The 25,099-nt window shown below is 33.3% G+C and overlaps 1 protein-coding gene across 2 annotated transcripts in view; it reads left to right on the top strand.

Moving 5' to 3' along the window:
- The first annotated feature begins 248 nt into the window (after positions 1-248).
- LOC147072842 (fibrillin-3-like) overlaps positions 249-25,099 on the top strand; it is a 198,139-nt gene continuing 173,288 nt past the window's right edge. For both annotated transcript variants that reach the window (XM_085945756.1, XM_085945757.1), the window contains exon 1: positions 249-573. The gene's annotated coding sequence lies outside the window, so the exon portion shown is untranslated. The remainder of the gene's footprint in view (positions 574-25,099) is intronic.

The raw sequence follows: 25,099 nt of genomic DNA, 5'->3' as shown, positions 1-25,099 counted from the left end.
CGTCTGGAGGGTGTTTAAGAGATTTAATAAAAACAATAATAATTAATTTCCCGCACCACAGTTTGACATGCCAAGCGAGCCTCTTCGGACATACAAAAACCATAGCGTTCGGCGGAAGCTGCGCCGCGTTTCGGGACGTTCCAAAAGCGCCGACGTAAACTTTGTAGTACACTCCGATCCGTTCGCGATCCAACTTTTTTGTACTCTCTGGTTCCAGCGGAGTATTCACTCTGGTTCCCTCTTCGCGCCAGTCGAGCGGCGGACACCATTCAGTGCGGATCGTTTCCAAAACCCCGGGCTTATTATCTGCCTGTCGCGCTTTGAGATAACAGACTCGGTTCAGTAAAATTAATTTTATCGTTAGTTTTTTTTTCTGTCGAGCTCCGGTTGATAGAGATATCACAATTTTTGTCAATCATGCATCAATCCAAAAGGCCTCGGTTTAACGACTGCCGTTTTTAATACGAATCTGTTGATTTCGAGTGGTAAAAAAACTTTAGTTTGTAGTAACTATTCGATTTTAGCGCGTTTTCTACGACAGTCAGCGCCCCCGGAAAAGTTTTGGCGAATACTGTAAGTATAATATTCCACATGCTATTCAGAATTTCCATTGTATTCTTATTTTAAATATTTGAATAACTCTACATACTTAATATTTCTACACGCCATTATTCTATTCTAAATTATACATTTTAATGACGTATTCAAGTATTGCATAATTCTTAACATTCAGTTCCTTCGATAATTTCAAAACTAATACACTTAAAAATTAATATTCATTTAATAACATGACTTTTTAGTGTTACATGACTTCGCGTGATCATTCAAATCGAGATAAGATAACTATATTCAAATGTGTTCATAATTTGAACAGTTCCTTATTGTAATATATCACGGGGTGACCCGTGGTTCCTTTTTTGCCATATTCAATCTTCTCAGCAATACTGCCTTTATATTGAATGTATACCTTCATCAGGAGTTCCACATCCAGCGCTCGCCGTGGGGTAGAGAATATAAACGTATGCGCTTATCGCTACCTCGAATCCCGTGGCTAGGTCAAATATAAAAAAATAGGTTTATTGTTTTTTTATTAATCAATGTGTGCAGGTTAGAGTATGAACCCAATGGGCTGAACGAATCGCTAACAACCAATCCTCGTATAAAGTCTGCGGTTGCGGTTTACCCCCTTTAAGACTATATTTCTTAAATTTTTATTGTATATTAAATTTACTATTTAGATTTCACACAGATTATTGTAATACTCCAATAATTTTGTAGACACCTATTTATCTAAATTTGATTCATTTATCTACAATTTGATTAAAGTTTACAAGATAACTATTTAGAATTTTCGTCGTGTAAAATATGAAATAGCTATTGACTGAATTAAAATCGGAAGGCGTATTACAATAATTGAGTAGGTAAGAAGAAAAAGGGCTTCTTTTCATTTTTGAAATGTTGAAAATAAACCAAATATATTTTTTGTTATTATTAATTTTAAACAATGATCATGTTAGGTCTGTACACTCTCTTAATAATGACCTACCCAATTATTGTAGATATCTATTTTCAGCGATTTTCCTCATTAATATTGTACCAAATTAGTACCGATATGTATAGAAATGATGGGAGGAGACGAGGAGTTATGAGTAAGGTCCAAAAAGCATTTTTCCAACAGAGTAAAAATTAAGTTAAAAGTAATTTTCTACTCATTATATTTTGCAAACGTTATCCAAGTACATCTAAGGCATTTTATCTACCTGTATACCTACTGGTAATATCTACCAATGTAGTGTTTTGTATATTTTTTTGTCTACTTAGCGTACAATTATCAAAAATCGAGTTATAACAACTCATCCTCCCATAAATGATTACCTTTAAGTACTTAAATCAATGGTACCTAAATACTTAATTCAAGCCTCTCTCCAAATATTTTTGTGTGTTTAAGATTATCATATTTGAGTTGAAGACTTGACTGGCGAAATTGTGACATTCTTGTTATATGCCATAATACATATTATACTTATTAATGTTCATTTCAAATTTCACCAATTTAAATATGTATTATAACACTAATTAAAATATATATCTATAGAATCAAATTTTGATTGTGCTAATATGCGATTAAAAATCTTCTCTCCAAAAAAATTCCTGATTGTTATGTGAACTTTAATACTTACCTATTTTTTTAAGGAATATAGGTACGAACGTTTAGCCTTGCTATATTATTTACCTATCTTATTTTTCTTCATACGTAAAACATCTGTTTGTTTCTCGTAATTTATCCTTTACTATTAAATTATTTGAAATCAAGATGAATTATTCAGCACTAAATTATCATATTTTGAGTAGGAGTCGTTCATACATGAATATCCGCAATTTCAAGATGATTCTTATATCAGTCTCCAATGTCATTTGACTTAATATTCAATATACTGACATTATTATTAATTTATTTTGTAAATAATTCCCGATAGTTTTTAGCGCAAAGTTATCAAACTTATCAGTGTTTTGCTGTTATTGGACCGAATCGCATTGACTCGATTTGTGCCCATTTTCAATTTTAATTAATAACAATTATTTAATTAAACATCTTATTATGCATTTAAAGTCATTGATATTATCGCCGAGGATTCATTTGGTGATTGTGGTTATCAATGGTTCCCAAACAGAGTTATGCGAAACTGTGGGTTCCGTTGCAAAAACTCGCCAAGAAAAGTACGAATTGCCACTCCTTTCTACTTGGGTAAAAAAAAAATGATATTGACGCCTCACAAGTTGATAAAATACGAATAATTTTGAAATTTTAGCGTGATATTCACGATATAAATGTGGAATATTAATTAAAAACGCTGTGGATGTATAATGTATTACATTTACTCAAAATATTTACATATACAATAAATGATCTGCGTGTCCTTGGTAAAATAAAAAATCGGGAGCTTCGGTTGTATTGTTTTTTCTTCCAAAGTTTAGAATCAATCCTATCATTTGGAAGAGTAGACAATTCTTGTGTTTTCGAAAATCCATATATTATTTTATGTGAGGGTGGATTTAGATGAATAATGTTTTACAATTTATTAAAATAGGTTCCGTTTAAACTTCTAGGCAGACACCTCCTTACTTTTCTCTGTGTTTTTAATGTTCACTCTATATTGATATCAACTTTCTATTTACTTTTATAACTTGAAAACAAGTATAATATATATCGTATTGTAAATGTTTTAAATAGTAATTCGTAATGCATATAATACATTATATTATAAGAATCGAATTGAATTAAACAACCATTCGTTTACTTGAGCAGTAAGTCCAACATGATTAGAATCTTTTACACCTATCGATGTCACTGTCTTGTGAATTGTGCATTAATAACACGTTGAAATAGGTACATGAGATTTATAAATAATTATTATCGTGATGTTCTGAGTTTTGTGAAAATTGAGAACTTGTGATGTACCGAATAAAGATTGCCAGCAAAAATTGTGAATCTGTTTTTCCTGATTCTGAAATTATTTCGTATTATATCGAACTGGCGAATTGGTATATATTACTAATGTGTAGTGATTAACTATTTTTCATAAATTTTAATTTTAGGTACTAATTTATGTATGATAATAGTGGAGAATGGGACAACTGGGCGCCGCACTGTCGAAAGAAATAAGTAGACGTTCGTTACGATTTTATAGTAGATGAAGGATTTTAATCAGTTTGTATTTACTTTAATAGTTTTAATTCATTTTACTATTAACATAATGCTTTTTATTGCGGATTGAGAATTATTATGCCTAAGGCTTTATATAAAGCTAAAAGAACAGACTTCTCGTTGGAATTTAAACATATTAGCTTCCCATACACGTGCAGTTTGAGTAGCAGGTTGAACATGGCACAAACAATAACTGTTCAATAACTGTACGTTAGTGGGGACACCACAGATCAGTTTAACTACCCCATTTAAATCTGTCGAACTGTCAACAGATGTGTCCATATACGTACAGTTATCGTCTGTGGCAGAGCAAGTGTCAAAAACTATAGAGGTTAAGTTCGCGGAGATAATACACAGGGGTAGTGTTAAATTAGTTTTAAGTAGGGTATACTTGAACAATATTGATAGGTACACGAATAATTTTACTTTGAATTTATTATGATTATAATTGTTTTTATTAGAAACAAATTGACATAAAATACACACCAATGACGTTGGTAAAATAAATCATGATTTCGCTAGTGGATTGTGTATTTTATCGATTCACCGAAACAATATTATACACATTTGTGTAAATATAAAATATGAACTATAATGTTTTCTTTTGAATAAATTATTCCCTTTAATCGACATATGAGTCAGTATTTATCTATTTGGTCATATTTTTAGAATACGGTAATATTTATATAGGTATTGATATTATAGGTATACCATAAATTTAAGCATGCCACAAAATTATATTTAGATCAGTCATCAGTATAATAATTAATTACTATGGTATTATTAAAATATATACATAAATTTTATTTAGATTTACCGACATTGTCATTCACAATTAGGTACCTATATTAATTTATGTTGTGAACGTCTTAAATTATTTATAATATTCACTACATACAATAAATAAAATTTGAATACTGAGTTATTAGTCTATATTTTCACAATAACTTAATATTTATAACGCTCTCTAAAATTTTAACATTTATATTATATTGTATAAAATAATATGTTTACATAAATAATTATAACTTTGTTTTACCCTCGTAAAAATAAATAAAATATAATACTTACGATCTCCGCGTACATAATATTATTACATTATTAATAATAAATGAATTTGTATTTTATAACAAGCAACACCAGCCGCAGTTGTATCGCGCGGTATATTCTACTTAACGTTACCAACATCTAACGTCACCCGAGAACTTTCGGCGAGTCGAAATTCCAACAGTTTTACAAAAACACGGGAGTGGGGGTCGCTGGCAGTTTGAACTTGGCACACATCTGGCAGGTCTAAAACTGTCCGTCTATGGGCGCAGCAGATTATCTACCAAAGATAGCTGTATGGTCGCCATTACGTATTAACTGGCATGTTCAACCTGTTACGAAAACTGTACGTCTGTGGCGGCCTATTGACAATTAAACCATTATATAAGTGTGCATATTTGAATTCTTACCAAGTATTAAAGAATAATTTAAATATAAATATATATTTTAAAAGTACCTATAATTCACGAATGTCTATTTATTTTCGAATTTCACTCAATTGCGTGGCGCCCGGTTGTCCCGGCGCCGAATTGTCCTAGACTCATAAACGGTGTTGGAGTATGGTAGGTACTCCATAGTATTATGTTGACTATTTATAGCAACTACCATTATAATATTTATAATTTTAAAAATGTAAATAATATTCCATTGTTATTATTATGTCATTTAATATTTCGTACTAGCTGCCTGGTATGTATTGCTCCTCATCAGAGTAAATGTGGCGTGGGACTTGTTATTTGGTAGTGAAATTAATATTACATAGAGGTGGAATATTATTATCATCTAACATTATTAACAACTATTTTTTAAATGAGACTTTAATAAAATTATTCACACCACACGCAAGCTAATACTACATTCATTTGTTTTGAAGAACTTCTATCATTCAAATTATGAAGTAGAAATAATGTAGGTATTTCAAAATTGGAATATTTAGCATGAAAAAAGAGGTTATAGATAGGTACAGGTTGTTTTGGAATGAATATTACATATTTTAAGACGTGGTAATATAGACAAATACAACACCAAGACGACATGAGAAGAGCTACCCGCACTATTTCCAACACCGCAAAAGTGTATCGAACTCGGTGGTGGGATTTTTGAACTATTGTAAATTATTTCTGTGTTTTATATCGTTAAATAATTAATAAATATAACAACCACCTCCTAAAATATTTACTATTCTGCCGAAACACCCTGTGCTTATTATATAAAAATATTTCGCATTGTCTTTAGTGTGTCTATTAGATTTCTCATATAATGCAATACAGAATAAGCTTTATTTCTATTGCAAATTTAAGCCGCGATTTCAATTAGGAATAAATATAGGAGGCTTTAGATCAGTGAAGGCGAACCTATGGCACGCGAATGTTTTACAAATAAATATATATTATATTGTAATATAATATTAAAAATAATGACGACATAACCAAGCGTATTTTCTTCAGTTTTTAATAATCGTTTTAGCAGTAATGTTTATCAATCGATGCGCAAACGGAAACGACGAAATTTATGCTTAAACGACTGATCACATTGTATAAAAAATAGCAGGCAGATACTCTTCAAGAATAAGCATTACGTTTCTTAATTTAAATTGTATAGATCGGTCCTTAGGTTTTATGCGTCAGATGTAATATTATTGGACTGACCTCATCAGGCGGCGGGGGAAGCTACGCCACGAATCTCTGATTATGTAAGATTTGCAATCATTTTACAATGCTTGAGACCACCGTAGCTAGAGAATGCCTTAATTACCAAACTAAGTAATACCATAATACTTAAAAACTCAATAATTATAACTTTTTTTTATAAAATTCTTATAACTATTTTTCCCTATGAAAAACTGCTCGGCACGTGAGACAGTCAAAAAATAATATTTGGGATATTTTGGCACGCGTACGTAAAAAGTTTCGCCAACTCTGTTGTAGATCATACCTGTGTTTCTGGATAATAATGTGTGCGGTCGGTAATATATCGAAACACATGCTTCGGTAACCGCAAGAACTGCCTAAAAAGGGTGTCAACTGTATCATATTGTAACATGTCATGTTATACCTACTCGTGCTGGCATGGATAGATTATTTCACACTAGATGTGAATTCTTGATAATGATTACAACATAGGTACGCAAAGGAATGTAGAAATTAAGAAAAATATATGTATAGGTACCAACTGTGTACGAAATAAAAGGGGAGTCCACAATTTTTCAGCAGAGCCTGCAAAATATTGAACTTTGGTGTATTTTGTAAGTGAACTTTCATGTTTTTTATGCGAAATTTACTAATCCAGATAAGCAGGGACGTTGATTTGACTCATCCTTTTTCTAGTTTACACATAATATGTGCATTATTTTGGCATATTACACTAATTTAAAAAAAAATAAGACATCTTCCTGGCGCTACAACCATTATGTGGGTCTTGGCCAGACTTTTTCAATGCTGCTTCCTTCCAGTTTAGAACGCCCAAGGTCTATAAATCCAACTCGATACTACCCCTCCATCTTGTACGATGCCGACCAGGTCTGCGTTTGCATTCTGGCTTTGAGAATGTCGGTTTCTTTGTCATGTGTGACTCGTCCATCATATGTACATGGCCCAGCCTTATGTGAAGAAATTTGATGGACTGTATGTATGATGTGCGGGTCCCCATATAAAACATACAACTTTCAATTGAATCATCTCTGCCCCAACCGTGTCTCATTAATGGGTCCGAAGATACTACGCAGTATGCTCCACTCGAATGAGCCCTACAATCTTTCTATGTTTTTGGTCATGCACCAGATTACCGTTCTATACATTACACACTTTTAAGACTTGTCTTGGGTTAATTTTCGCATTGCGATTTTGCTTACGTTTAATATTGTCATGTCGCATTGTCTAAAAAATAGGAAAGCGAGGCGCGGATGACATAAACGGTCTTAATAATTAGAACCAATAGGCCACGCATACATGATAATTACATACGAGTACGACAGTCACTGTAACGCACGTATGAGCATACCATCATTGCTTAATCGGAGTGTCTGGGCAAGGGGAATATACCCGGAAAATTCGAGGGTGTGAGCTGAAAGCGACGAGGTAAAAGCGGAAATCTGTGGCCCTCCATCTTCGTTAAAAAGAAATCATAATAATAAAGTATTCTATATTGTCACGCGATCTATCATGAATGTAATTAGGATTGGATATGTTTCTATTCATAGATCATAATAGTATCTGTATTATGATATCGAGTAAAATATCTGTAAATCAGAGACATAGTATCATAAATCCAATTTTACAATTAATGAGTCTACCCATGCTTTTTCAGAAAATTACAGATTAATTACAGATTGTGTAGGTAGGTACCTAAAGTATTATTTTTCAGAGCCAATTTATATATTTAGTTTATATATAAAAGATGTCAGAAAATCTTAAAATAACGAAGCTATAAGTACACTGACATTAAGGATACGAAAAATCTTTTTTGAAAAAGCGTTTTCCCGAGAGTTTTGGACTGGCGAAAATTGTTTTCTCATCACATGACCGAAATCTAACGATAAAATTAGATTTCCTCACAAAGAATTTAAAGAATCTTCATGTTTTTAAGACGTTTTTGTGTTTGTTTTTTTCCTTATCTCGATTTCAAAATAGTTTTTCATTTTTCTCCGAGTTGCTAAGGCTTTTATCTAAAGAAAAACTACAAACACATTGTGTAACATTACGATGATTACCAGAGCTCATAATATGATATCAAACAGTAAAATTTTGTCACTTGTATAAGTTGTATGACAAAATTATAATTTTACTATTTTTATATTAAATCTGACGTTATAAATCAAACATTCTGTACAATGAAACATTGTGTAATCTATTCTTGATGTCTCGTTTAATTAGTCAAAATGTGGACGAAAAAACAAACTGTTGTATACCTAGTCTTAATTTCAGGACAGCTAAATTAAATACAACAAACTTTTTTCGTTGCATTTATATGTTTTAATCTAGGGGCGGCAGGTTATATGAAAGTATGGTGAAGCAGGCAAGTATGGTGAAAAAGTATGGTGAGGCAGGCTGGTAATCAATTTGCGGCAAAATTTCCACGTTAACTTTGTATTATATGAGTACGTTATAATGACCAACGTAAATCCTCCGTGATGTCCTGCATTTTTTTTATCGCGTCGCTAATTCTTGTCGCTAAATTCGTTCTAAATTGTTTATCTAATAATATAATAATAATAAATAATAATTAATATTTAAATCGTTCCAAATTGACGAACTTGCTAAGTTTTATCAATTTATGGCTACGGCCGTATGTTGTAGCTTAACCACTGGGGAATGCCAAAAGAAATGGCGTATTTCAAAAAATCTCTACCTTATACTTAGGTCAATAATTATTATAAAGCAATCATTATTCGTAGGATGTTTATCACACTTGAATGGTCAAAGACATAGCTTATAATAAGTATCTTTAGAATTATCTTCAAATGTGTTAATCTTGCCCATTTTTTAATAATAAAATGCCTAATTCTTGTCAAATTTGGGATAACAGAGATTATCAATATATTTTTTTATCGTAAATATTTTACTAAAATTATCTCGTCATAAATTATACTAATGGTTTTATAAATGCGTTTAAAAATTAATAAACGTAAAAAATCTTAACACCACTGCACATTCATGTACCGAAATATGACTATATTCTAAAACATTAGAGCGAGAGGTTTAAAAGAATACTATTTTATGTAACAAAAATACTTTATGCAGTCATCAAATATTTAAAATAAATATAAAGGATAATAAGGCTTCAAAATTATATAAATAGATTATCTACAACGTTTAAGGAGTGTCCAGGATCATGGTTTGAAAATACAATAAAAACTAAATTTTGACCTACGACGAGCATGTCCCCCCTTAATACATTAGATTTATGACCTGGATCCAAAGGCACATTTAAAAAACGACATGTGAATTTGCCAGACTAGAGATTCGAACCCGAGACCCACGATTTAATAAGCGGATACATTTCCATTCATCGTAAATCTTTTTTTGTAAAAAAAATAATAAAATCTTATAGGTCTCCGACATTCTACAAAATTCTTGCTAGGCTGCAAAGTTCATTCCGTGAGTTGCATACACGCACGTGGGCTACACATCACTGGTGTAAACTGACAATTCCAATACATTGTATTCAATAAGTGTAATCATAATATATCATTGTGTTTTATTTTAAATTAAGTAATAATTTATTTTAGTTATAATGAAAAATAGGTGAAAAAATAACAAATTTAAGCACCTATCTACTTAAGGGGGGACATGCTCAGCGTAGGTCAAAATTGAGCTTTTATTGCATTTTAAAAGCATGATACTGGACATTCCTTAAACGTTGTAGATAATCTATTTATATAATTTTGAAGCCTTATTATCCTTTTAAAAATTAATAAATTTAAAAAAACTTAACACCACTGCACATGGATGTACTGTAATATGACTATATTCTAAAATATTAGATCGAGAGGTTTAAAATAATAAGTACTATTTTTTGTAATAAAAATACTTTATGCAGTACTTTATGCAGTACCATTTTGACCAACGTTGAGCATGTCCGCCCTTTATTATTTTCTTTTTTGCGGTGTCCGTTTTCTTTTTTGGACAAAATAGATGCAATATTGCCAATTAAGAAAAAATATTTTTTTCTCTTCCTTCTAACTCAGCCATACTAAAAACGTTCTTGAATCGCTAGTAACTGCTGTAATGAAAATAAATTGTATTGGTCCATTTATGTCCCTGTGTGTCCCTGATAACTATTTTAGAAATAGAGAGCATCAGTTGTTTATTCTCCCAAGGTGCATAACCAACCTGCCAGTGGTAATGCCAATTTGGAAGGGCGATAACTATGTTAAACCAAATTGCTTCGGGTGTTGAAATATTCCACTTGCGTGAGGTGAGTTTAGGTGGACGCTATTTTATAAATTCTTAAAATAGGGTCTCTTTAGCAAACTCGGTGTAGGTACTTCTTTGAACTTCTATAGATGTATAATTGTATTTTCACTGCTTTTGTATGTTTATATTATGTTCTCTTTTTATATTTAACTTTTTATCGTTTTTATTAATTTTTTCTTCTTCTTTATAATAATGTTTCATGTCATGTTGTGAACGTCTTAAATTTTCTTAAGTTTTTAAAAAAATTGATTTGAATTTAAATTTAAAAATACTGTAGTTTATTCGCTTACCCATAAAGCCACATATGATATGCATGATTTCGAACAATGTGAGAAATATATGCAATAAAAAAAACGTAGAAAAAGTTGTAGCGCATAGGCTACTCAAACCCATCCCTGTCTGAACGGGGAGCTTTACCGATTAAGCTACAGATACCCTTTGGAAAATTCGTTTAATATATAAGCGACCATCATTTATAATTGTGAATCAATGTATTTATTAATAATACTATCTTTGATTCCTAGACAATCTCTCAAAATTTTTATTCTATACACTTGATATTTTAATTATCTTTTTATTCAGTAAATAATAAGAAGATACATATATAAAAATTAAGGTTATAGTATATATTCAATTAAGAATGTTGCATTCTTAAATATTTTGTATTATTTATTGAGTTAAAATACAGTAAATAACCGAATAAAAATCCGGAAGCAGCTGAATAATAGACGACGGTGAAAGCTTTAAGCATGGTGGAATCATCACCTATCATTTAAAAATAATATTTTAAAATACACGTGTTTCATAATGAATTAGATAATTTGTTACGGTTAACGAAGTGTATTGATGAATGATTTAGGGAGCCGTTGCGCGGAATGCATCACTGCATCTGGGTGATAGGTCACGTGACGCTTCGCTTGTCAATAGTTTTCCGTCACTTCTGTCGGTTGATTTACGTAGCGCATAGCCATTATACTAATATTGACTCTTGAATTATATTTTCACTTGAATACCAGATTAATTAATTATCATATGATATATCTTGCAATTTTTTTTCCCGACCATGTCCGATCTTGATAGGATCATATGGTCTCCACAGAGTGGAGGTTTGTATTGACAGATTTTGTTTTTTACGAGAAATGGATGTCAGCCACTTGCTCAACTTATTAGGTCCATACCCTGACACACACAAATTGAAAAACAATTTGTGTACTTGCCAGACCCAGGATTCGAACCTGGGTCCCACGGCTTTATAGTCCAACGCTTAAGCCGCGCGGCCACCGTGGGTGTATGAATGTAAGATATCTTGCAATTACAATTACTTAATTGCAAAAAAACTGTCAATGCACTTGCCAAAGTACCTACGCATTTTTTTCAACTAACTAATGTCACTATTTTGATATTACCACTTTTTTCTTAGCTCGTATTCTTGTTTGTCCGGTGGTTATTTATTCAGTACAAATCTTGCAATCGATTTTTAACTAACTTCCCGACTAGCTAGACATTTGAAACTTTTAGAATATATCAGAACACGATGCCAATGCATTTTTTTAATACTTTTAGCCATCTTCATTTTCATTCATTCAATTCATTTTCAGTTAATTCTATTTTGTATGAAAATTTATTTCGATACCATTATTGGTTGCTATTGGTCTGGGGTCCTAGCAACTAAATTATTAATATATACGTGCGTTACTATGGAAATCAATATGACATTTCAGTATTATTTCTATCAAGTACAATTTTTTTTGATCGTTTAAGCTAGTCAAGTCAAGTTTATATGATTCAAAAAATTTAAAAACGTTGTATATAAAAAGTTCTTTTTATCTTCTAATTATTTTTACTTGGTTTGATACACTTTCAGACAATTTAAAAATGTGTTTTGAGATACGTAATCTGGACAATGACGTCCCTAGACAAAATGCCGCCCCCAGGCAGTCCCAAAATGCCGCCACATTTTTTTATACAGTACTTTTTATATCCTTTCATGACTCCAATATCTAAGAAGAGTGTAGAATGGATACATTACTAACAAGATATAGGTATACTACTAAATCTAATATAAATGCCATCTCTGCTTTAATAGACAATATTGCGAGTCTATGATTTCAGATAGGTAGGTAGGTACATTTAAAAATACACCTGACAACTTCCATAACTTGCAAGTGACTGTGAAGAACGTGACGTCCAAGGACAACGGAAGTAAACTAGACATCGCGAACCCGACAAAAAAAATGAAGTCTTGTTGATGATTTTATATTACTTACCTAATCAATATATTTTGTTTCCAACTAGTGAGTTGATTTTTTTAATGGAAAGATATTTCCGTTATTACTAAAAAGATTCTCCTCTATTTGCCGCCCTTTGAGTAAGGCTGGTTTCAGACGGGACACCGTTGTCGCGCTCGTATTTAATAAGGAGGCCTTTGTATTCGAATAAAAGGGTATTTGTATTATGTTTATGATCGCCTCGAGCTAATGAGTCAAAGCGTGTGTGGTACACTTTTCCGTCGGCCGCTACATTCTCAAGCCGCCGATACACATGTTTTTATGACCGCAGCCAGTTTTATGTTCTAATTTACATCGCGAAATTATGCGTTGACTCATTAGCTCTGTTCGTTCATAAACATAATAAAAAGGTCCCTTTTTTCGAATACAAAGGCATCCTTATTATATACGAGCGCGATACCGGTGTCCCGTCTGAAACGGGGGTAACTGCCGCCCCCAAGCGACGCTCAATCTGCCTACCCCCACGGGACGTCACTGAATCTGGATTAGAAAACAAATCTGAAGCAGATAATTAAACTTGAAGAAACACGAAAAGCTGGGAAATATTAATATAATGTCTTTTGAAAAAGAAATGTCAGTTAACATCGTTAAAGAGTTTTAAAATGGAACCTAAATCTCGCAGCAAAGTAATCACTCTTTATTGTTGTGAAGTTAAGTAAAATAATTACTGTAGCTTGGGTACCTACGTATTAATTAAAACAAAACTTACAGAACAAGGTAATATTACCTGTAAATTAAATAATATGTTTTAATCCTGAAATATAAATCCACCAAGATCCCGGTTTGTCGTTCATTTTGTACGTAAAGTTTCGCATCAGCTATAACACTTGATTAAAACTAAGTGCCTAAACAAATTAATGATCCACTTTAATTAGAAGTGAGCTTTGTATCTACATACAGTACCTATATGTAGGTCCTCAGTTTTAACAACAAATCATTAATTGTTTGTTCATAAAATAACACGAAATATGATACTCGTACTTACACTATATAACAGAAATGGCACGCGAGATGATTTTGCATGGCACGCTTTGAAGGGAAAAAATACCTATAATAATAATAAATGACAGGACGACAAAAAGAGTCTAGGACGATTTGGCACCGGACAACTGGACGCCACGGAATTCGAAAATAAATAGACGTTAGATACTTATAGGTACTTTAAAAAAAATATTCAATATTATTATTTATATTTCAATGATTATATTATGATTTAATAGTTGGTGAGAACGTAAATATGCAGACGTAAACAATGATTTAATCGTGCATATGTTTAAGTTCCAACGAAAAAAGAGTTTTTTTATTTTATATAAAGCCTTAGGCATGGTAATTCTCAATCCGCGATAAAGAATACATTATGTTAAGAGTAAAATGAATTTAAACTACTAAGTAGTAGATAGAAACTGATTAAAATACCTCGTCTACACGTGTCTACGACAGTGCGGCGTCCAATTGTCCGGAGGCCAGTCGTCCCATTCCCCGACAAAAAATAGCAGGCAAATAACCTTTAAAAATTAGCATTGCGTTAAGGCCGTACATCAGTTGAGGCACGGTCTAAAAAGATCGTTGCTAGGCGATGCGCGGATTGCGGGTCGCGGGTGCAAATGACGCCTGTCAAACGAAATATTATTTGTCATATAAATCCAATATACGACCATTTTATGTTCTGTTTATACACGTTTAAAGCGTCATATAAAGCGGCCGTGCATATCCACGGTTGTGCATATAATGACGGGTGGTGGTGGGCACTTTAACTTGTTCTATTAGTAACAATAATAATATATTCATTGACATGTTTTCTTTTTAAAGCAAATGGGTAACGTTTTTAGTCATCTTTACACGATTTAAGAATTAATTGGCCCGTTGCCATCACGAAGCAAAGTGACATGTTTCTAGCTCGACGTTCTCTCAGTGAATGCGAGCGAGTCCAAAATTTCGTCGCGCCTACAGTTGAAAATTATTTGCCGTTTCACTGATGCGTCACCTTAAGTGTAAATATATAATTGCATAGGTCAGTCCTTAGACTTTATGCGTCACATATACTAGTACCTCTAAATTTGATCGATGTACAATGCTTGAGACCACTGTGGCGAGAGAATGACTCATCTGATTGGAGCGATTCTGGTGCCAATTTGTGCGTAAAGAACCAAACTATTTAATACATTAAAAAACAATTTCATTTATTGGAAAAAAACTTTGGTGAAGCTGGTAGTAGTAAATCTGACAGACAGTTTCCAAATTGGTGGACCGAAATATATGGCGTATTTGAAAAAAGTTATGAATCTATATGTGTGCTATGTTCTGTCAGTGGTATCTAGAACATCCTCATTTTTTAAATAGAATTTTTAAAAACTATTTTTTCGCTATAACTGCTCGGCATGCCAGACAAATTTTGGCACGCGAACCTAAAAAGGTTCGCCAACCCTGCTCTATAATATGGCATTCGTATTATTTTTTACACGTCGCTATTTTTGTCAACCGTTGAACTGATTCTAAGGTTGGTGATCAGATTCCATGGTTTTTAGTCATATTAGTCACCAAAATTAGGAATATGGAAGTAACTTTGGAGACTGCGTAACCAAAAACCATTTTTCATTCTTCGCCTTTGTTGCTTCCATATTTGCATAGGAAAACTCACACAGGGTGGAATGTCAACTGCGCGGGTTTCAATTTTGCAAGCGGAGCGACCACTCAATCAAAATGCAATACTGCAGAGCCCATCGATTGTGATGAGGCAGAAGGGGCGCATAGGTTACTCAGTTTGTCACCTCTAGGGGTTTTTTTTAACGTAAGAGGAGAGGAGTCACTCACGCCAATAGATCTAAAACCTTCACCAAGAAAACCGTTGTGGTCGGTTTCCTATATAAATGTAAAAAGTATATCGTCGATTTAATTTACGAGATAATTAAAGGCAAAAATTTACTATACCGGGAAATGTGGTGTACGTCTCGTTTTATGTATGTGTATTTTACCTATGCCACGTAAGCCTTCTCAAGTTCTATACCTTACCACGCCCCTTTTTGTTTGTTTTATGCCGAAAACATAACAGATTTGATTATATTAAGTGTCTTGACAAATGATATATTATATAAGTACTTGAATAATATCAATCAATTTTGTTGTTGGAAGTATTTTTGACTGAAATTCGTAGTGAAAGTAGTGGCAATCTGTTATCTAAGACATTTTTAAAACACGAGATGATTCAATCCAGGTATGACGATAATATACTAATTGAAAGATTCTGGTCAGCAGTACAAACATAATATTATAGTGCTGCAAGTTAAATTGTATAAAATATTGAATGATGAAGAAGAACTGGTGGAATAAATTCTGGATAAGTAATATCCAAAACGAAGTAAATATTCGTATCTGCAGTAGGAGTAACACGAAGATGTACCTACTAGTAATTGATTTCACTAATATCCTATTGGCTATTCTATGGTACATATTGTATGTTCTGTTATGGCAGTCAACCTTCATGTAATTGGCGTCAAAATAGTTATCGATTAGTCCCATATGGCGAAAGCTTATTCAATCCATACGTTAAATATGACCTTCCCATCTTAGCCGTGTGATCATGATGAACTGGATAATATTGGGATTTTCAAATATTTCGTTTAATTCGTAGTTGTGGGGTGGCTTCATATACCGCATTTTATTTGATTGCAGACAAAGACAAGCTGCAAGGCACGAAGCATTAACTAATAAAAAATTGTTAATTGCTTGATGCGCCAGTTGTGAATTCAGTGGACTGATCTTCTTAAATAATTGGCACGAGATAACTTACTTACTAATATGGCTGTACGTATTTATGTAGGTATAACTGGTAGAAAACAACAGACAATAATTATTAATCTAACGTACCTACATACTCTTGGCACAGAATCATATTTCGTGGAATGAAATAATCGAATACTTAACTCTTGTTTTCTATTTATCATGTAATATACGATCAATGGATATTATGGTGTACTTAAATGGTATCAGTTAAATTTTATTCATATAGCTTTGTGGACTATTTTCTAACGCTTAATGCATACGCAAATCTGTGTATATATCTAACCGCTAGGTCGGTTTAAATTCTGTTCCCACAGTGTCAACGACGACCTAACGAGTGAAAACTGTCCGACATCAGATTAATTTTCATGCTCTCACCAATATCACTTGTAAGCCATACTTAAGTTTCATGCTACCCATAGCCCGATGGATGTGATGTTTCACGATGCTATCATCCGTTTAACCCAGGGGTGCCCAGCCCAAATCGTTTGATGGGCCAAAAAAAAATATTACTGAGCTTAGGTGGGCCACACATATAAAAATAACAACGAACTTATTCAAAATATTTTATTACCTTATAATTAACGTGACACTTGTTTTTGTATAATGTTTGATATCTTTTTCATATGGTAATTTAGCCAACGCGCATCGCAGTTGATTGGTCGTGTTTTCATCGAGCAATCTGCTGCGACACATCGTTTTTACTATATTTAATTTCGAAAAGCAGCGATGTAGTCCCAAATGCTGCTGTAATGCACATTGCCAGTCGTTTTAATTTTGGAAATTTATCTTCGAGTATACAATTATTTCTGATAAAACTTAAACTTATGCCATTCGAACATGCACTTTAACTCTATGCTTGATTGCAGTTCTATTAACTCCATTTGTAAATTTGGAGGCGCTGTTTCCACCTCCACGGAAAATGGAATTAAGAATATTTTGAACATTTCCTGGTATCGAATTCTAATTTTGTGACTTCATGAGAATATTTTAAAACACCTTTACGGTCACTAGGTATTAAGTACGGAGTGTGTGGAGCCGGCATAAGCATACAAACATGTACTCTAGCACGTAGCACAACAAAAAAGTTTTAATTTTACAAAATATAATACAAATGTGGTAAATTTACGAGATTTTTTTTATTTTATGAATATCAAAATGCAAAATATAGAAAGCTAAATACTTCAATTGTGCCTTGGGCCGCGGTTTGGGCATGTCTGGTGTAACCTCGCGATTAAAATTAATATTTTGGTACTGTTCGGTTATACGGAATACAGCGGAAAACGCATTTTGAAAATAGCCGATAAACTGGACTATTTGTTAGTTTGGGTTAGTTTAGGTTAGGTTAGGTTAGGTTGGGCTAGGTTAGGTTTGGTAAGGTTAACCTAACAAATAATCCAGTTTATCGTCTATTTTCAAAATGCGTTTTCCGCTGTATTCCGTATAACCGAACAGTACCGTATTATTATTTCATGTTTCCTTTTATTAGTATTTATCAATGACATATTAAATGGACAACTCACTTCATACCCGGCGCGCACGAGAAATTGTGCATGAAAGTCATTCACAGATGTATAGGTAGATGTCACGTGACCATATGACGTATCCGTTTCCATTATGCGATACAAGCTTCGAGAATTTATAGTAATATAACCTTTATTGTAATGGCGTATTAGTGTCATAACTCTTTGCGTTAGAAACAGATTCTCGGTTACTTACGACTTCTCGGAGATTAGACGCAAGTGAGCCTAGCGAATCACAGGCGACTGACTGTCCAATGGTTCCTGTCATTCAATTGCATTGAATAAACATTCATCAATATCTTAAAATGGCATTTTATAAATAATAAATAATACTAACACATGAAAAGTGATATCCCATCTTTCTTGGAGTGTTTAGTATTTTTTTTTACAATTTTTTACTAGGCACATTGGCATTTTGTAACACAATAATAACGGTGGAGTCGAAACCTGACAGTCAGAAATTTTGTATGGGCAGACCCAGTGGTGTCGCCAGACCGCTTGCAAGCAGAATGTTCATTTGGGCGTAGGATACTGATATTAAAATATGAATTTCGCCATCCGGCAGACCCGACACAAAGTGAGTGTCATTTTATTTTCTAGATGCTTCGTCCATATTAATGTCATTGGTATTTATGCATCAAAAGTCGTTTTATACAGGGCAGGACCTCACTTATCTTATCGGAAACGTTCTCTTGAATGTGAAAACACAGATCGACACCTTTTGGAATATTGCATGAAGTGGCCAAATTGCCTATAAGTATTTAATTTATAGTTTTGACTTATTTTAGTATGTATTTGATTTTTTTAATGCGTCGACTTGCAATACTTTGTCCCACCTATACTCATATTTCGAAAGCTTCAGAGAGTTGCTTCCGTGAGTGTCCACACCCCCTTTCCACACGTCATTACTACTACGTTTTCAACAAGTTTGATCATATGGGTATTCATTGATATTGTTTTTACGACCAATGAATGTTAGTCACTTACTAATCATATTAGGTCCATACTTTGTTTCCAAACACACTTAAAAGATCATGTGAATTTGCCATATTTAACCGGAATTCAAACCAGGCACCTACAACATTATAAGCCGACACGTTACTACAAGACCATCGTGAGTGTGTTCCACACATTAGGGCCTAAACAACATTCTCGTTCTAATTCTTAGGTTTAGGCCATGATTACACAGTATATTTTTAAGTCAAGTAAAAACATTCCTGGCTATCGTATTTCAAAGCAGAGGGTTGCAGCGAACCCTTTTTGAGTTGCTCTGCTCCAGCTCCAGCTCCGCTCCGGGATCTAATACTTGCTTCCGCTCCGAGGTCTGCTCCGCTCTGGGTAAAAAGTTTTTATAGTAGTTTTAAAATAAGGTTATTATTCGTCATTTTTTTATTAATTCTATTAAAGAAAATTTTCAACAGCAATGGTCTTTCATTATATGCCTTTTCTTACTTAGAATAATTAATTCAAATAATTTCAGTGTTTCAAAGTGTCAAATATAGTATTTTCATTGGATTTTAAGATGAAAAGTTAATAATAATATAACATCCGGAGCAGTGAAGCACTTCAATTTCTTAGTGTTCCTCCTCCGATCCTGCTCCGGGTAAAACCATATTGCTCCAATGCTCCGCGCTCGTAGTCCGAGCTCAGTTCAAACGCTTTGTTTCAAAGGTACCTATATTCCCAGTTATTATCCAGAGCGCAATATTTAGTATATGTATATGAGCATACTATTTCCACACCATTTGTTTAAATTATAAAGTGAAAATAACATCTAAATTTCTCGTTCAACTAAGTATTTATCAAACTATCAATAAACTGTTTCGGCTTGATGTAGGTATACACCAAAGAAACATTTAATTCTAATGGATTCAAGCTCTATACTATTCCATTTAAAGAATTTAAATTCAAGTTCCATCAAGTACCTTCAGTCGACAGTATTAATATTATAAACATTTAATTGTTTCAAACTAGGCAGGTTTAGTTATAATATTAGTGGCAAGAAAGTATGCACGTTGGGTTGACTTGTTGGATATAAATATGATATAGATTCTAGAGTTAACTCTTCAAAAGCCGCTATGAATAAATCCCAGTGGGCACCCGGATTCTGCCAATGCCCGATTTACAAAATATGTAGAACTTGGTCCAATAATTGATCATGAATTTAGTCATCACGAAGTTTGAGATGATAGTAAATTCACGTTGTTTTCTTTATCGCATTTTTATAATATGTTAAATAATTATCTACCTTATCGTAAGTTCAATGAGCCATTTTGTTGCTATGCGTGTATTGTCAGACTTTGGAAGTATTTTCACAAACAAGAGTCATTCCCATGACTCTAATTTCTTACTGCGAATTTAGTTATGTTTAGATTACCTACGTAAAGTGACACTGACATGTATAGATAAAAACTGCATTTCAGTAGAAAATAAATTTACCCATATATACTCATTAGTTAAATGTTTCATAGTTCAAGTTCGTATTTAAAATAAAATAAAAGGATACCTCACAATGATGTCCCTAGGCAAAATTGCGGCCCTTAAGGAGAGTTATAACGCCGTTCCCTTTCAATTTTAGTTTCCAATTATTGTCAGAAAAGTCGTTAGATACCTACTTAGACTTTAGAGTATATTATGCTTCATAATTTTGCACTTCGGCTCTAGGAAATGACGTAATATATTCTAAAAATATTTATTATCTATTTATTTTCTTATTACTACATTTATGTTAATACAAGTGAAAATTATTTGATCTAATTTTATGCGAGGTAATCAGGGAAAGAGGCGCATCAGTGTAGTCAAAAGTGCAAAGTTATAAAACGTATATACTCTACCTTTCGTATTATTTATTTTAAGTTATCTTAAATAGACAAATACATCCAACATCTTTAAATTGACATTCCACAAAACCTACTCTCAAAAAAGGTGGTTTTAGGTCTGTAGCGCTGATAACTTTAGAGGCACCCTTGTGAAAATTTCGCCTTTACTATAAATAATCTGCCAATATATATTATTTCAATGAGTACAATACCTCTTACAATACGACAATCGTTATTTGACAGGATTTTTAAAACTAAGGTGTCGATATATTCTAACGAAGCTGCCGCGTCGTCTGCATCATGGAAAACCTTCACTGTTCTCAAAAGTTGTAATATTTGTATTTGTTCCTTCATTCGCCGCCACTAAGCACCTGCTTACTCCCACGGGACGTCACTGTTACCTAGATGGTTAATTGTTTAGTAAATAGATTGTAAACAAAATAACAATAAAATTAACTATTACTGTTTAATAATCAGAGTAGCAAATAAGAAACAACATACTCGTAATATCGTCACTGTTCTGGCAGAAGACACTAATTTGAAAAAATGACATATTGAGTTAGTTATACCAAAATGTTCCTTATTTCAAACTTTACCGTCTGGAAACCTTCTTAATAAATAAACAGTCTTTATTTTAAAGTCATCCTTATTACGATTACTTAATAAACTAACATGATAGACCATTTCAAACATTTTAACAACTTCAAAGTCAAATTACTCAAAACTAGTATTCTCCAATTAGTGTGTTGTGCCAGAACAGAGACGATATATTAAGCACAATACCTGCTTACCTATATATATTATAAATATTCATCATAATCATCTAAGCATCTCTTGATCCACTGCTTGGTGAAAACCTCTCTTCTCAGTCCTTAGACTTCTATTGCCACATACTTCCATTAAACTTAATTATCTCATCGATTGAATAAGTACATAATTATGGGTCTAGGACGATTTGGCGCCGGGACAACTGGACGCCACGCAATTCTAAATTAATTAGACGTTAGTTACTTATCTTCTTCTTCTTCTTTCACCCTGTCACGTCCCAACATTGGGGCATAGGGCAAGCACAAGTTGGCGCCACTTCCCTCGGTCCATCGCCAACTCCTGTGCCTCCCGCCATGTCAGAACTGCAGCACGTAGGTCGCTTTTGTAGCATCGCTGCAGGGTGAGGGAGGGCCGGCCACGGCGACGGAACCCTTGAGGCTGTGCCACAAGGGTACGAAGTGCCGCACTCTTTGGCGGCATCCGGAATACATGTCCCAGCCACGTGAATCGTCTCTTCGTGATAACTTCAATCACCGAAGGCTGTTGTGTCTGCTCACGAACTCGGATATTTGTAACGCGGTCGTACCAATGTACCCCCAAGATTCTGCGGAGACATCGATTCTCTTACTTATAGGTACTTTAAAAAAAATATTTAATAGTATTATTTATATATAAATTATTATATTATGATTTAATCGTTATTGAGAATATAATATGCACACGTCAATAATGATGTAATCGTGCATATGTTTAAGTTCCAGCGAAAAAAGAGTTTTTTTATTTTATATAAAGCCTTAGGCATGGTAATTCTCAATCCTCAATAAAAAAAACATTATGTTAAGAGTAAAATGAATTAAAACTACTAAGTAGTAGATAGAAACTGATTAAAATTCCTCGTCTACATTCTGTATACGTGCCTACGGCAGTGCGGTGTCCAATTGTCCTGGCGTCCAGTTATCCCATTATCATAATTATATACTTAATCCGCTAAAGCTAATAGCAATCAGAACCGCTCGTTTGACTTAAAACGTTATTCGAAGAATTACAATAATTGCGTTTGTTTGTTTATCCAAAAAATATATCAGAATTAATGCTACAACTTACTATCTCCCACCCTTTTAAAATGGTTACATGTAAATAAAATTGTGCGTATTACATTTCACCGTAGCACAGTTCGCCGTGAGCTTCTTATCGGAAAGAGATGATTGTATACTATACGGTGATCTCAAAATTACGCGTTGTTCATTGAGCATTGCAGATTGTTCCAATTTTATTAGATCCCAACCTAACCCAACCTAACCTTACCCAATCTCACTTAACTTAACCTAACAACCTCACAAATAATCCAGTATATCGGCTGTTTTCAAAATTTGTTTGCCGCTGGCTTCCTGTAAACCAATAAGAACCGTGTTTTATTCAGACATGAATCTCTCATACTTAACAGTACTATACTACCCAAAGAGTTTGGACGGTCTTTAATATACGATCATATATTTCTGATACAATATTTCACGGTGAAGTGTGACACGGCGAACTGCATACGTACAAATTTCCGGACAAGTTTTTCAATACGTGATGGCAACAGTTAATATATTCACATATTTATTACCTGCCTAATCGATCATATTGAAGGTTTAATATTATTTATCATAAATTAACAGTGGCATCTGTGAGTATAAACTATAACTATTTTGTCACACACTTTGTCAACTACAGAGAGCCGCAAGTTTTAAAATAAAATTCCATTCACACATAGAATATAAGAAAATGTTTCTGAAAGACAACTATTTTTAATTAAAATTTTCAAATATTTTAGTAAGTACATAAGTATCTACCTATCTTTGGATAAATAATATCTACTCATGTTTCCTTTAATGTATTATGTATGCACAACACTCGGTTATTGGTGGTACTATAATCGAGTCTTTAAGTCTGAATTAAAATGGCCATAGAATATTCATAATAATACTGTTTGTACCTTTAACCTGAGTATTTGAACGTGTCACGAATTTGATTTGGATGCCGCATATCTTTATTATGGAGTCAAATCGTCATGCATTTAAAAGCTAGACTCACCTGCTCTGTGACCACAATAATAAAAAATGAATGAATGAATCGATTCGGTCCACCGTGGGTCAAAAGTCGCTTGCCTTTCAATCAATGGTCTTTTTCTTGCTCACGGATTCTCAATAAAAAATAAAGATTTTAATATTTTAATCTTAGAGCGTACTTCAGTGAAACGGCAAATAATTTTTAACAGTAGGTGTGACGAAATTTCTCACTAGTCGCCAATCAGACACCGACAGTCGAGGTGTCCGCACGTCGATTTGTTTTGTCATGGCGTCGGATTCTTATTGACATGTTTTCTTTTTTAAGTACATACGTAAAGTTTTTTAGTCATCTTTACACGATTTAAGAATATATTCCTCCGACGCCATCACAAAACAAATTGACATGCTCACACCTTGCTGTCAGTCTCCGATTGGCGACTTCTGCGAAATTTCGTTCCACATACTGTTGAAAATTATTTTCCGTTTCACATATGTACGCTCTTAACTAAAGAAGTAAGTAGATAACCAGAAATGTTGAACATTTCAAGGTGGTCGCCATTAATCAAAAGGGAAAACACTTATATATTACATTATCTTAACATATAACTAAGTTTTCTTGTACGTAATAGTTAAATATTTACCTAATATTTGTTGCTGTTTTATGAAAGAATGCCATCGTTAATATTTTAAAGATTAGTTACATTATAACCTTGACTCTGTTGGGGGCCATATGCTAGGCTTTGGATAGAGACAATTTTTGTGAACTAGGATTAAATTCCTAAAAGTAAGTACTTAAATGATAGAATTTGCAGAATTGTGTATATTAATTTTTCATTTTAGAATGTTTTTTTGTATCTATGCCACTTTAATTTTGGACGGCTCCATTACCACAATTCTAATTCCAATGAAACACGAGTCTAGCGAATGACTCATGTGCGAATGGTGTGTGTTCTTAGAAAAGTTTCATATTGAAAGGTTTGAGAAGCGGGGTTCTGGGAGACCCCACAAAGGCATCCCGATTGCAAAACAACAACAAAACGATTGTTCTTCGCGGCGTTGAACCACAACTATTTATTTTTTACATTCAATGTCAGTGGTCCTTAAATAGTTATATATCTACAAAATGTAACGAAATCCTCAATATCATCAATCGGCCTATGCAAAAAGCAGTTGGCTCATTCGTAAAATCCACTCGCCAGGTTAGT

Source organism: Rhyacophila brunnea, unplaced genomic scaffold, assembly GCF_057557595.1.
Source record: "Rhyacophila brunnea isolate RB1 unplaced genomic scaffold, BYU_Rbru_1.0 scaffold_19, whole genome shotgun sequence".
NCBI classification, from domain to species: domain Eukaryota; kingdom Metazoa; phylum Arthropoda; class Insecta; order Trichoptera; family Rhyacophilidae; genus Rhyacophila; species Rhyacophila brunnea.
This window is presented reverse-complemented; position numbering and strand designations above follow the sequence as displayed.